The 14306-nt window shown below is 46.2% G+C and overlaps 1 protein-coding gene across 1 annotated transcript in view; it reads left to right on the top strand.

The window, feature by feature from the left end:
* The first annotated feature begins 1308 nt into the window (after positions 1 to 1308).
* LOC106564442 (protein phosphatase 1 regulatory subunit 29) overlaps positions 1309 to 14306 on the top strand; it is a 156192-nt gene continuing 143194 nt past the window's right edge. The window contains exon 1 of the mRNA XM_014130543.3: positions 1309 to 1711. The gene's annotated coding sequence lies outside the window, so the exon portion shown is untranslated. The remainder of the gene's footprint in view (positions 1712 to 14306) is intronic.

Raw genomic sequence — 14306 nt, 5'->3', positions numbered from 1 at the left:
TTGTTTGTAGATGGGTGACAACTATATATGTAATCCATTTAGTCTGTAACACAACACATTGTGGAACAAGTCAAGGGGTATGAATACTTTCTGAGGCACTGTATATGCAAATGTGGCCTATGCATACATGGCTGGGCAATGTGAACGCTACATCCAATCATCAAAATGATGGGATAAATGTAAATGTAATTTAATACAGGATGGAAATTAAAGTAGCTGCTATGCCAGCAGGACAGGCCAGGGTACGCACAGTCCATTTAGCATGTCTAGTCAATTTATATCTTAGACATAGAGTAAAACCTCTCCTCCCTCTCTCTCTCTCTCTCTCTCTCTCTCTCGCTCTCTCTCTCTCTCTCTCTCTCTCTCTCTCTCTCTCTCTCTCTCTCTCTCTCCCCCCCAGGGTCCCCCTCTCTCTCTCTCTCGCTCTCTCTCTCTCTCTCTCTCTCTCGCTCTCTCTCTCTCTCTCTCTCTCTCTCTCACACACTCTCCCTCCCTCCCTCTCTCTCCATCTCTCTCTCCCTTTAAGCCTTGAAGAGCAATTGCCCCTGAAACCAACTTTTTATTTAGAAACAGCCTCTGGCATTGATATGAGTTAGAAACATTTATTCTAGTGGCAAAATGTACTACAACGTGGAAATAGGATACATTTGGTCATAAAGTCAGTCTCGTTCATAGCTGAGCCTTGTGAGACTTGAGGTCGTGACAGAATCACAACGTAAATGAAGGTTGGGTTTGTTTCAATCCTGCCCACATGCCTACAGCTGGCAGCACACAAGTCATCATCAATTCAGAGTGAAGCTGCATGCAACCTGATCGTAATTCCTGTGGTAAATTTGTGTTGACTTTGGATATCCCAGTGGGGGTAGTTAGGGACCATCTGTCAATTACACAATGTACATTGGACAATATGTTAAAATTCCAATAGCTCCAAATTTCAGTGACTTTAAAACGTCAAACCAACTATAAATTGTAGAAATGAATATACAAAGCATTTCATGAGAAAACTAAGAGGTGTGCAGCATGAAAATGTTGTCTCATTTACATTGTGTAATTTATTGATGGTCCCTAACTAACCCAGGAGCTAGGCGATCCAACGTGAAACCACATTTTCCATGGTAGCACACCAGCTGGCTGAAGCTAATTGGCAAAATAATTTGGCTAACTCTTCCCACACACACAAGACCCCCACATCAAACCACACAATGAAAGCAACTCACATTTGAATTCAGTCATGACCGCCATTTCTTAATGAACCAAATCTAAAATGAGGCCAAATCAGGAAGGGCAGTTGTCCTTTAAGCTGGCTGTTTGACTAGCTGAATGTAAAGTTCAAATATCATGTTCTCTCTCTTTCTCTCTCCACAGCTACTTGTCCGAAGCCCCTGCATTGATCAGTGAAGACTTGGTGGATTACCGGACCAGTGTTTCTATGGTGATGGACTGACGGTCATACCCAGTCTACTCAGGACTAAGAGTGGACCTTGGAGGGAAGGACCACCAAGGACCACAACTGGCTCCAGCACCCAGACTTTTAGACCAAGCCACCCACCTAACCAGGCACCAGTGACTGAAACAGGGGGACTAACAACAGACAACCTGAGGAGAAGCCTCTCTCTTCCTATCTTCATCTCTTTCTTCACCTGGATCTCTAGATTCTTCTAGTCGACTGTGTCAGAAAACTCAAAGAAGCATCAGGAGAAGAGAAGAATAGGTGAGTGAGCCCCTAACATACCACATATAAAAAGTGGTATAATTCACCTGATTTGGATGTAAATACCCTCAAATTAAAGCTGAAAATCACTTTCAGCTCATCTTGATTGTTTCCTTTCAAATCCATTGTGGTGGCGTACAGAGCCAAAATGATAAGAACTTGGCCAATGTCCAAATATTTATGGACCTGACTGTACCTATTAAAATGTATCCATTCAGCAGAACCTCGCATCCAGAGCGACCCACAGCTAGTGCATTCATCTGGAGATAGCCAGGAGAGACAACCACATATCACAGTCGTATCCCAACCACCTATCACAAACATAATATAATACAAAATACAATATAAAATGCATTAACATTCAGTGTTCTGTGCCCAACTGGCCACTGCAACAGGTGGTGTCAACAAGGGGAAATTGCCAAGTTCTTTCTGGAAAAACAGAGAGAGAAAGATTGAAAGAAAGAGTGTGAAAGATACAGTATGACTGGTGAAAAGTCTCTCAGCTCTTCTCATGCAGTCCAACCAAAATGGTGTCCTTGCACAACTGCTTCAGGGAGACAGACCTAAAGTTTGACACGTTTCACTTTTGAGCAACTACTTTCTTCAGAGCTGGTGTGTCTGAACATGGAGTCCTCTGTCTCTACACAGTCTGTCTATGGCAGCGTTCTAAATGGAGTCCTCTGTCTCTACACAGTCTGTCTATGGCAGCGTTCTAAATGGAGTCCTCTGTCTCTACACAGTCTGTCTATGGCAGCGTTCTAAATGGAGTCCTCTGTCTCTACACAGTCTGTCTATGGCAGCGTTCTAAATGGAGTCCTCTGTCTCTACACAGTCTGTCTACGGCAGCGTTCTAAATGGAGTCCTCTGTCTCTACACAGTCTGTCTATGGCAGCGTTCTAAATGGAGTCCTCTGTCTCTACACAGTCTGTCTACGGCAGCGTTCTAAATGGAGTCCTCTGTCTCTACACAGTCTGTCTATGGCAGCGTTCTAAATGGAGTCCTCTGTCTCTACACAGCCTGTCTATGGCAGTGTTCTAAATGGAGTCCTCTGTCTCTACACAGCCTGTCTATGGCAAGTCCTCTGTCTCTACACAGTCTGTCTACGGCAGCGTTCTAAATGGAGTCCTCTGTCTCTACACAGTCTGTCTATGGCAGCGTTCTAAATGGAGTCCTCTGTCTCTACACAGCCTGTCTACGGCAGCGTTCTAAATGGAGTCCTCTGTCTCTACACAGTCTGTCTATGGCAGCGTTCTAAATGGAGTCCTCTGTCTCTATACAGCCTGTCTATGGCAGCGTTCTAAATGGAGTCCTCTGTCTCTATACAGCCTGTCTACGGCAGCGTTCTAAATGGAGTCCTCTGTCTCTACACAGTCTGTCTACGGCAGCGTTCTAAATGGAGTCCTCTGTCTCTACACAGTCTGTCTACGGCAGCGTTCTAAATGGAGTCCTCTGTCTCTACACAGTCTGTCTACGGCAGCGTTCTAAATGGAGTCCTCTGTCTCTACACAGTCTGTCTACGGCAACGTTCTAAATGAAGTCCTCTGTCTCTACACAGTCTGTCTATGGCAGTGTTCTAAATGGAATCCTCTGTCTCTACACAGTCTGTCTACGGCAGCGTTCTAAATGGAGTCCTCTGTCTCTACACAGTCTGTCTATGGCAGCGTTCTAAATGGAGTCCTCTGTCTCTACACTGTCTGTCTATGGCAGCGTTCTAAATGGAGTCCTCTGTCTCTACACAGTCTGTCTATGGCAGCGTTCTAAATGGAGTCCTCTGTCTCTACACAGTCTGTCTATGGCAGCGTTCTAAATGGAGTCCTCTGTCTCTACACAGTCTGTCTATGGCAGCGTTCTAAATGGAGTCCTCTGTCTCTACACAGTCTGTCTATGGCAGCGTTCTAAATGGAGTCCTCTGTCTCTACACAGTCTGTCTATGGCAGCGTTCTAAATGGAGTCCTCTGTCTCTACACAGTCTGTCTACGGCAACGTTCTAAAGGGCCCCCTCTCCCCTATATATCCCCTATGGGCCCTGGTCAAAAGTAGTGCACAGCATAGGGAAAACGGTGTCATTTGGGACATATGAAAGTATGCCAGTCTTCTCGGTGTTGACAGACAGGCAGCCAGACCCTTAAGGAATGATCTCAGCTAGAGACAGAATAACACAGAGGAAGGGAAGATGAAACCACAGAGCAGGTTCAGATCTCTACGGACATGGGGAGATGGTGTGTGTGTGTGTGTGTTTGTGTGTGTGTGTGTGTTTGCGGGAGAGGAAGAGAGGGAGAGTGTTCATGGTGTATGAGTTTTGTGTGTATGGGCTAGCATAGTGATGTGTGTGTGTGTGTGTGTGTGTGTGTGTGTTGGAGTGTACCTCTTGCTGCTCTACTGTAATCCTCCTCCTTGTCAAATCCATCAGATTGTCAGAGTGACAGCATCTTCCTACACGGTCACTGTGATGTGTGTGTGTCCCGCTGGAGTTGGTCGATAAGATTGTGTGTACGTGTGTGTGTTTCATATTCAGGTTGTTGCTCTGCATCTCTCAGACGGTGGCCGACATAAGAATGTGATAAGGGAACTCCATTCTCTGTCCACCTCTCTCACACAGCTAGTGGCCATGGTAGAGTAATGTAGTGATGCTCTCCTCACACAGCTAGTGGCCATGGTAGAGTAATGTAGTGATGCTCTCTCACACAGCTAGTGGCCATGGTAGAGTAATGTTAGTGATGCTCTCCTCACTCAGCCAGTGGCCATGGTCGAGTAATGTAGTGATGCTCTCTCACACAGCTAGTGGCCATGGTAGAGTAATGTAGTGATGCTCTCCTCACACAGCCAGTGGCCATGGTAGAGTAATGTAGTGATGCGCTCCTCACACAGCTAGTGGCCATGGTAGAGTAATGTAGTGATGCTCTCCTGACACAGCCAGTGGCCATGGTAGAGTAATGTAGTGATGCTCTCCTCACACAGCTAGTGGCCATGGTAGAGTAATGTAGTGATGCTCTCCTCACACAGCTAGTGGCCATGGTAGAGTAATGTAGTGATGCTCTCCTCACACAGCTAGTGGCCATGGTAGAGGAATGTAGTGATGCTCTCTCACTCAGCTAGTGGCCATGGTAGAGTAATGTAGTGATGCTCTCCTCACACAGCTAGTGGCCATGGTAGAGTAATGTAGTGATGCTCTCCTCACTCAGCCAGTGGCCATGGTAGAGTAATGTAGTGATGCTCTCCTCACACAGCTAGTGGCCATGGTAGAGTAATGTAGTGATGCTCTCCTCACACAGCTAGTGGCCATGGTAGAGTAATGTTAGTGATGCTCTCCTTCACACAGCTGGTGGCCATGGTCGAGTAATGTAGTGATGCTCTCTCACACAGCTAGTGGCCATGGTAGAGTAATGTAGTGATGCTCTCTCACACAGCTAGTGGCCATGGTAGAGTAATGTAGTGATGCTCTCCTCACACAGCCAGTGGCCATGGTAGAGTAATGTAGTGATGCTCTCCTCACACAGCCAGTGGCCATGGTAGAGTAATGTAGTGATGCTCTCCTCACACAGCCAGTGGCCATGGTAGAGTAATGTAGTGATTCTCTCCTCACACAGCTAGTGGCCATGCTAGAAGAATGTAGTCATGTGAAGAGGTAGATACTAACTACAGGATGGAGAGATACTACTGTGAGATTTGTGTTTGTGTGAGAGAGAGAGAGCAAGAGAGAGAGTTTCTATGTGTGTACGTGTATTAAAATGTGTTTGTTTATGTGAGAGAGAGAGAGAGAGTGTGTTTGTGATGGCGTGTTTGTGCATTCCACTGGGCAGGCCCCCAACAGACCCCAGGTATCGGTAATCCCTTCTTTCATCTCTCCCTCCCTACTCCCCAGGTGTTTGCCAGGTACTACCGTGCCTCTCCAAGTGCTGTGAGAAACACTGCCAGCTACCTACCGGGTGGGCAGGCCTCTCTCTCTCTCTCTCTGTCTCTCTCTCTCGCTCTCGCTCTCGCTCTCGCTCTCGTCTGTCTCTGTCTGTCTGTCTGTCTGTCTGTCTGTCTGTCTGTCTGTCTGTCTGTCTGTCTGTCTGTCTGTCATGTCTGTCTGTCTGTCTGTCTGTCTGTCTGTCTGTCTGTCTGTCTGTCTGTCTGTCTGTCTGTCTGTCTGTCTGTCTGTCTGTCTCTCTCTCTCTCTCTCTCTCTCTCTCTCTCTCTCTCTCTCTCTCTCTCTCTCTCTCTCTCTCTCTCTCTCTCTCTCTCTCTCTCTCTCTCTCTCTCTCTCTCTCTCTCTCTCTCTCTCTCTCTCTCTCTCTCTCTCTCTCTCTCTCTCTCTCTCTCTCTCTCTCTCTCTCTCTCTCTCTCTCTCTCTCTCTCTCTCTCTCTCTCTCTCTCTCTCGGGTTCTTCCACTCCCCCTGTGACTCCTGCTATTCCATTCTTAGTATGAAGACCAGCTTGAAACAGGAGGTTTTCTTGCTTTGGCAAGCTCAAGCTAGGTAACTCTCACTTCCCTTCCCATGGAGGTCCAGACAGGGGGCTTTCCTGGATTGGCAAGCCGACATTGGGTACCCCGACCTGGGCACCCCTCAGTTCCTCTCCCCCCTGCGCTGAGCTACTGTGGGAAGATGCGTGAGGATCCTGGCTCAGTAAGCATTAGCCATGAATGAGCCATGCTAATCTCATTAGTGAGGTGATGATTGAATCCTGTAGGAAAACCACCGCCAGCAAGGCAGATGAGCCTTCCTCATCTTTTATTGAGGGTTTATTTCAGTCGCAAGGGAGATGGAGGGATAAGAGAGGGAAAGAAGAAAGAGCTAATGAGTTGGAAGAAAGTAGAATAGTGGAAAGGACAGAGAGAAGAGGAGAGATAGACGGAGAGGACAAGAGAGATAGGAAGTAGAATAGTGGAAAGGACAGAGAGAAGAGGAGAGATAGACGGAGAGGACAAGAGAGATAGGAAGTAGAATAGTGGAAAGGACAGAGAGAAGAGGAGAGATAGACGGAGAGGACAAGAGAGATAGGAAGTAGAATAGTGGAAAGGACAGAGAGAGACTGTGAAATAAAGAGGCAGAGAGGGAGAAAGATGGTGAGAAATATTGAGGCAGAGAGAGAGAAAGAGTGAGGGAAATATTGAGGCAGAGAGAGAGAAAGAGGGAGGGAAATATTGAGGCAGAGACAGAGAAAGAGGGAGGGAAATATAGAGGCAGACAGAGAGAGAGGGAGGGAAATATAGAGGCAGAGAGAGAAAGAGGGAGGGAAATATTGAGGCAGAGAGAGAAAGAGGGAGGGAAATATAGAGGCAGAGAGAGAAAAAGGGAGGGAAATATAGAGGCAGAGAGAGAGAGAAAGAGGGAGGGAAATATAGAGGCAGAGAGAGAGAAAGAGGGAGGGAAATATAGAGTCAGAGAGAGAGAGAGAGAGAGAAAGAGGGAGGGAAATATAGAGGCAGAGAGAGAAAGAGGGAGTTAAATATAGAGGCAGAGGGAGGGAAATATACAGGGAGAGAACGAGTGGCGGAAATATAGAGGCAGAGAGAGAAAGAGGGAGGGAAATATAGAGGCAGAGAGAGAGAAAGAGGGAGGGAAATATAGAGGCAAAGAGAGAAAGAGGGAGGGAAATATAGAGGCAGAGAGAGAGAGAAAGAGGGAGGGAAATATTGAGGCAGAGAGAGAGAGAAAGAGGGAGGGAAATATAGAGGCAGAGAGAGATAAAGAGGGAGGGAAATATAGAGGCAGAGAGAGAGAAAGAGGGTGGGAAATATAGAGGCAGAGGGAGGGAAATATACAGGGAGAGAAAGAGTGGGGGAAATATAGACAGAGACAGAGAAAGAGGGAGGGGAAATATAGAGAGAGAGAGAAAGAGGGAGGGAAATAAAGAGGCAGACAGAGAGAAAGAGTGAGGGAAATATAGAGGCAGAGAGAGAAAGAGGGAGGGAAATAAAGAGGCAGACAGAGAGAAAGAGGGAGGGAAATAAAGAGGCAGATAAAGAGGGAGGGAAATAAAGAGGCAGAGGGAGAGAAAGAGGGAGGGAGGGAAATAAAGAGGCAGACAGAGAGAAAGAGGGAGGGAGGGAAATAAAGAGGCAGAGAGAGAAAGAGGGAGGGAGGGAAATAAAGAGGCAGAGAGAGAAAGAGGGAGGGAAATAAAGAGGCAGAGAGAGAGAGAGGGAGGGAAATAAAGAGGCAGAGAGAAAGAGGGAGGGAAATAAAGAGGCAGACAGAGAGAAAGAGGGAGGGAAATAAAGAGGCAGATAAAGAGAAAGAGGGAGGGAAATAAAGAGGCAGATAAAGAGGGAGGGAAATATAGAGGCAGAGGGAGAGAAAGAGGGAGGGAAATAAAGAGGCAGATAAAGAGGGAGGGAAATATAAAGAGGCAGAGAGAGAGAAAGACTTGAGGGATCTCTCTCTCTCCATGGTCTCTCCTCCCTCTCTACTCCACCCCACTAACCCCTGTAGCTGAAGCCCTAAAGGAACTAGCTGTAATGCTGGGTTTCATTACTGGCTTCCAAATCGGAGTTTGGGAAACAGTGAGCAAACAAACTAACAAACACTCTGTTTTCTCTCTCTCTCTGTGTTTGTGTGTGTCTAAACTAAATGGCTGTGTTCTGTATGGTTCATTACAGACCAGGGACTCTGGAGTCAAAGTAAACAAGCAAGGCTCCAGCTACAGGCTCTCTACCTCCACTAGCCCTTTGACTTCTCTTTCACCACTTATTTGTTTTGTCCTTTCTCTCTCTCACACTTTCTCTTTCAGTCTCCCCTCCCTTACTCTATACACTCCCTCTGTTCCTCGCTCTCTCCCACCCTCTATCTTCACTCTCTTTTTTTCAAATGTTCTCCCTCCTTCCCCAGACTAGACCTGTGTAATGTCAGAGTCTGTGGTTGGTCAGCCCAACACTGGTACTGCTTTTCCTGCCCATTCTACAAATAATCAGGAAGTAACACCATCTTGGGGGTATAGTTTTTCTCCTAGCATGGTGTTCATTCTACAAATAATCAGGAAGTAACACTGTATCTCGGGGGTATAGTTTTTCTCGTAGCACCATGTCCATTCTACAAATAGTCAGGAAGTAACACTGTATCTTGGGGGTATAGTTTTTCTCGTAGCACCATGTCCATTCTACAAATAGTCAGGAAGTAACACTGTATCTTGGGGGTACGGTTTGTTTCACAGCATTACATCCAGACAGGAAGTAACATTTTTGGTATTTTGGAATTTTACTAGGATCTCCATTAGCTGTTGCAAAAGCAGCAGCTACTCTTCCTGGGGTCCACCCGAACATGAAACATAACATACAGTTGAAATCGGAAGTTTACATACACCTTAGCCAAATACATTTAAACTACATTTTTCACAATTCCTGACATTTAATCCTACTAAAAATTCCCTGTTTTAGGTCAGTTAGGATCACCACTTTATTTTAAGAATGTGAAATGTCAGAATAGTAGAGAGAATGATTTGTTTCAGCTTTAATTTCTTTCATAATATGCCCAGTGGGTCAGAAGTTTACATTCACTCAATTAGTATTTGGTAGCATTGCCTATAAATTGTTTAACTTGGGTCAAATGTTTTGTGTTGCCTTACACAAGCTTCCCACAATAAATTGGGTGAATTTTGGCCCATTCCTCCTGACAGAGCTGGTGTAACTGAGGCAGGTTTGTAGGCCTCCTTGCTCATACATGCTTTTTTAGTTCTGCCCATAAATGTTCTATAGGATTGAGGTCAGGGCTTTGTGATGGCCACTCTAATATCTTGACTTTGTTGTCCTTTGCCACAACTTTGGAAGTATGCTTGGGGTCATTGTCTATTTGGAAGACCCATTTGTGACCAAGCTTTAACTTCCTGACTGATGTCTTGAGATGTTGCTTCAATATATCCACATAATTGTCCTTCCTCAGGATGCCATCTATTTTGTGAAGTGCACCAGTCTCTCCTGCAGCAAAGCACCCCCACAAGTTGATGCTGCCACCCCCCTGCTTCACAGATGGGATGGTGTTCTTCGGCTTGCAAGCCTCCCCCTTTTTCCTCCAAACATAACGATGGTCATTATGGCCAAGCAGTTCTATTTTTGTTTCATCAGACCAGAGGACATTTCTACAAAAAGTACGATCTTTGTCCCAATGTGCAGTTGCAAACCGTAGTCTGGCTTTTTTATGCCGGTTTTGGAGCAGTGGCTTCTTCCTTGCTGAGCGGCCTTTCAGGTTATGTCGATATAGGACTCGTTTTACTGTGGATATAGATACTTTTGTACCTGTTTCCGCCAGCATCTTCACAAGGTCCTTTGCTGTTGTTCTGGGATTGATTTGCACTTTTTGCACTAAAGTACGTTCATCTCTAGGAGACAGAACGCATCTTCTTCCTGAGCGGTATGACAGCTGCGTGGTCCCATGGTGTTTATACTTGCGTACTATTGTTTGTACAGATGAACGTGGTACCTTCAGGCATTTAGAAATTGCTCCCAAGGATGAACCAGACTTGTGGAGGTCTACAATTTTTTTTCTGAGGTCTTGGCTGATTTCTTTTGATTTTCCCATGATGTCAAGCAAAGAGGCACTGTGTTTGAAGGTAGGCCTTGAAATACACTAACAGGTACACCTCCAATTGACTCAAATGATGTCAATTAGCCTATCTGAAGCTTCTAAAGCCATGACATCATTTTCTTGAATTTTCCAAGCTGTTTAAAGACACAGTCAATTTAGTGCATGTACACTTCTGACCCACTGGAATTGTGATACAGTGAATTATAAGTGAAATAATCTGTCTGTAAACAGTTGTTGGAAAAATTACTTATGTCGTGCACAAAGTACATGTCCTAACCGACTTGCCAAAACTATAGTTTGTTAACAAGAAATGTGTGGATTGGTTGAAAACGAGTTTTAATGACTCCAACCTAAGTGTATGTAAACTTCCGACTTCAACTGTAATACAGAATATTAATAATACTGCCCCTTAATAGACAAGAACAGCTCAAGGACAGAACTACATCCATTTCAAAAGGCACACGTAGCCTTCATATCAATACATACACTCAATATCTAGGTCAAATATGGGAGAGGTGTTGTGGCATGAGATGTTTATCTGTTTTTTTAAGGTTTGCTCTTCATTTGAGCAATATGAGATGGAAGGGAGTTCCATGCAGTAATGGCTCTATATAATATTTTATATATAATACTGTACATATAGAATCCTGTTCTGGATTTGGGGACTGTGAAAAGAATCTGTGCTTCATAGCACTATGTCCATTTTACCACACAGTCACTATGTACTGTTCCTCCCTCCCCCTCTCCTTCCCTCCCTCTCATCTTCTCTCTCTCTCACTTTCTGAAGATGACTTTGGTGATTAATTGACTTAGGCCAGCGCTAAAACACATCAGCTTAATGAATCTGCCTCTACAGCCTGCCTTTCTCGCTCTCTCGGGTCCTTTGTCTGTCACCCAGACACACAGACATTCTGTGTCAGAGCATGCCCACTGAGAGAGCTCTTATACTGGCATGACAAGGAGACAAGGCTCCCTGGAGGAATGGAGGCTGGAGGATGTGACTGTTGGTGTGCAGGCACGCACGCACGCACGCACATACAAAAGTACACACACACACACACACACACACACACACACACACACACACACACACACACACACACACACACACACACACTCACACTCCTCCAGGCCTCCTTAATGAGGTGATAAGAGGATTTGTCACTTGTTGTGACACTCACATATGTGTGGGGGGGGGGGGGGTATTTTCTCATCTATGTATTAAAAGACAGAGGCCCACATACATTGCTTCTCCTCCCCCTCCCTCAAAAACGCAATAACAAATGCCAAAAGGACTTTTGAAAGGAGCCATGGCTCTGGCGTTATGTCTCACTTCACTAGAGGCGTTTTCTTCTATTGAACAATTAGACAGCTGGTGCCGCCATGTTTATGTGTCTTTGATGACTGTGTGAATGAAGGAAAATCTGTTAGCGGGGGAAGATTGGTAGGGGAAGGAGGGAGGGGACTCATCTGTTAGGGTGAGAGAAGAAGGTGTAATGGAGGGAGGGGACTCATCTGTTAGGGTGAGAGAAGAAGGTGTAATGGAGGGAGGGGACTCATCTGTTAGGGTGAGAGAAGAAGGTGTAATGGAGGGAGGGGACTCATCTGTTAGGGTGAGAGAAGAAGGTGTAATGGAGGGAGGGGACTCATCTGTTAGGGTGAGAGAAGAAGGTGTAATGGAGGGAGGGGACTCATCTGTTAGGGTGAGAGAAGAAGGTGTAATGGAGGAAGGGGACTCATCTGTTAGGGTGAGAGAAGAAGGTGTAATGGAGGGAGGGAACTCATCTGTTAGGGTGAGAGAAGAAGGTGTAATGGAGGGAGGGAACTCATCTGTTAGGGTGAGAGAAGAAGGTGTAATGGAGGGAGGGAACTCATCTGTTAGGGTGAGAGAAGAAGAAGATGTTCTATTAAACAGCTGGTGAGGTGATTGAGGACTGTCATGGTGTGAGGAAAAGGGATGGATAGCTAAGGGAGGAGGGAGGGAGAAAGAGAGGGACAGAGTGAAAGACTATGGGGTGATAAAACTAAGAAAAGAAGAGGAGGAAGTGGGAAAGCAGTTTTAGAGATAAAGAGGTAGGTAGAGGTGTAAACAGTGGCAGAGAGAGAGAGAGACTTTCACAATAAAGCCCTTTGAATTGAATTGACAGAGAGAGGAGAGAGGGATAGAACAAGACAGAGAAGGAGTAAATACATGTGGCCCAAGGATTAGAGAGAAAAATTGAAAGATAAGTAAGGGATAGTCAACGAGGGGCCATGCGTTCTATGGAAAATAGAGTTGCATTATTTTCCACAGAACGCACAGAGCCCTGAGTTGATTATCCCTTTCATACCAAGGCTATAATTTAACATATTTGCCGCTAGAAATGTGTTCAACATCCACTGAAGTAGCTAGCAAGTTACCTAGATAGCTACAGGAGTAGTTGCCTTGGTAACCTAAACAAACAGACTTGCTAGTTTAGCTAACCCAACCATCAGTCCTAGAGGGTGGTGTGGACAGCCCAGTACGTTACTGCTAGTTTAGCTAACCCAACCATCAGTCCTGGAGGGTGGTGTGGACAGCCCAGTACGTTACTGCTAGTTTAGCTAACCCAACCATCAGTCCTAGAGGGTGGTGTGGACAGCCCAGTATGTTACTGCTAGTTTAGCTAACCCAACCATCAGTCCTAGAGGGTGGTGTGGACAGCCCAGTACGTTACTGCTAGTTTAGCTAACCCAACCATCAGTCCTAGAGGGTGGTGTGGACAGCCCAGTACATTTACTGCTAGTTTAGCTAACCCAACCATCAGTCCTAGAGGGTGGTGTGGACAGCCCAGTATGTTACTGCTAGTTTAGCTAACCCAACCATCAGTCCTAGAGGGTGGTGTGGACAGCCCAGTACGTTACTGCTAGTTTAGCTAACCTAACCATCAGTCCTAGAGGGTGGTGTGGACAGCCCAGTACATTACTGCTAGTTTAGCTAACCCAACCATCAGTCCTAGAGGGTGGTGTGGACAGCCCAGTACGTTACTGCTAGTTTAGCTAACCCAACCATCAGTCCTAGAGGGTGGTGTGGACAGCCCAGTACGTTACTGCTAGTTTAGCTAACCCAACCATTAGTCCTAGAGGGTGGTGTGGACAGCCCAGTACGTTACTGCTAGTTTAGCTAACCCAACCATCAGTCCTAGAGGGTGGTGTGGACAGCCCAGTACGTTACTGCTAGTTTAGCTAACCCAACCATCAGTCCTAGAGGGTGGTGTGGACAGCCCAGTACGTTACTGCTAGTTTAGCTAACCTAACCATCAGTCCTAGAGGGTGGTGTGGACAGCCCAGTATGTTACTGCTAGTTTAGCTAACCCAACCATCAGTCCTAGAGGGTGGTGTGGACAGCCCAGTACGTTACTGCTAGTTTAGCTAACCCAACCATCAGTCCTAGAGGGTGGTGTGGACAGCCCAGTACGTTACTGCTAGTTTAGCTAACCCAACCATCAGTCCTAGAGGGTGGTGTGGACAGCCCAGTACGTTACTGCTAGTTTAGCTAACCTAACCATCAGTCCTAGAGGGTGGTGTGGACAGCCCAGTACGTTACTGCTAGTTTAGCTAACCCAACCATCAGTCCTAGAGGGTGGTGTGGACAGCCCAGTACGTTACTGCTAGTTTAGCTAACCCAACCATCAGTCCTAGAGGGTGGTGTGGACAGCCCAGTACGTTACTGCTAGTTTAGCTAACCCAACCATCAGTCCTAGAGGGTGGTGTGGACAGCCCAGTACGTTACTGCTAGTTTAGCTAACCCAACCATCAGTCCTAGAGGGTGGTGTGGACAGCCCAGTACGTTACTGCTAGTTTAGCTAACCCAACCATCAGTCCTAGAGGGTGGTGTGGACAGCCCAGTACGTTACTGCTAGTTTAGCTAACCTAACCATCAGTCCTGGAGGGTGGTGTGGACAGCCCAGTACGTTACTGCTAGTTTAGCTAACCCAACCATCAGTCCTAGAGGGTGGTGTGGACAGCCCAGTATGTTACTGCTAGTTTAGCTAACCCAACCATCAGTCCTAGAGGGTGGTGTGGACAGCCCAGTACGTTACTGCTAGTTTAGCTAACCCAACCATCAGTC

This window comes from Salmo salar, chromosome 12 (genome assembly GCF_965601325.2).
Source record: "Salmo salar chromosome 12, fSalSal1, whole genome shotgun sequence".
Taxonomy (NCBI): Eukaryota; Metazoa; Chordata; class Actinopteri; order Salmoniformes; family Salmonidae; genus Salmo; species Salmo salar.
Note: the sequence above shows the minus strand (reverse complement) of the source record. Positions and strands in the feature narration are given on the sequence as shown.